General features: G+C 41.4%; 1 protein-coding gene across 1 annotated transcript in view; it reads right to left on the bottom strand.

Annotated features, from left to right (window-relative positions):
- Positions 1–870, bottom strand: part of Ptrhd1 (peptidyl-tRNA hydrolase domain containing 1) — a 4,711-nt gene that overhangs the window by 1,469 nt on the left and 2,372 nt on the right. The window lies entirely within an intron of this gene.

Here is an 870-nt window from a genome sequence, read left to right as displayed (position 1 = left end):
TTTTTTTTTTAATTTTTTTTTATTTTTCAACACATAATACACTGCATATATTCTTCTTAGTGGTTAATTGCTGTTCAAGGTTTTTTTTTTAATTTTTTTTTATTTTTCAACACATAATACACCCCCTTCTTGAGCTCACTTTTTAGTGCATGCTGGTCTCAAACTCACAATGACCCTCCTGCCTCAGCCTCCCTAGTGCTGGGATTTACAGGCATGCGCCACCATGCGTGGCATGACCTAGTGCCAGTGTGAGCTTTGATAATTTATATGCTATAGTTGTGCTTGTTTCCCTTTCATGGAGGAGAGATGATAATGCTTCCTCACAGTATAACAAGTCAATGAAATTACAGTCAAGTTCAGCACTGCCTGACCTCTACTGGCCTTCGTGGCTGCAGCAGCATGTGGTGTAAACAGCAATGACTCACAGTCATGGCCAAGAGCTCAGGAGCATCACGTGTCTGTGGGCTTCAGATGCCCCATCTTAGAAAATGGGAGTTGTTTTTTGTTTTATTGTTTTGGTTGATAGCCTCAAATTTTTTAAATTTTTGTTTCTATTAGTACACGTTTGCAGGGTATAAGGATTATATTCATGGTGGGAGTTGATTCATGTACAAAACATATCTTCTTTTTACTTCCCCTCCCATCCTCCTTAGTCCATCTCTCTGTCCCTTTCCATTTGCAAAAGATCTGTCTTCCTGTTTCTATTTCCTGTTATCCTTCTGCTGCAGGGTCTTAGCCAGTTCCTTTAGGGTGGTCTCATCTGGGGCCTGGCAGTAGCAGAACACAGCAGAGACTCAACAGCCCACCTAGATGCGTTAATAGCCATCAGTGGGGTGGGAAGTTGTTCTTAACAGAAACTGGAGAAACAGC

The sequence above is a fragment of the Octodon degus genome, unplaced genomic scaffold, assembly GCF_000260255.1.
Source record: "Octodon degus isolate 3935 unplaced genomic scaffold, OctDeg1.0 scaffold00019, whole genome shotgun sequence".
In the NCBI taxonomy this organism is placed as follows: domain Eukaryota; kingdom Metazoa; phylum Chordata; class Mammalia; order Rodentia; family Octodontidae; genus Octodon; species Octodon degus.
This window is presented reverse-complemented; position numbering and strand designations above follow the sequence as displayed.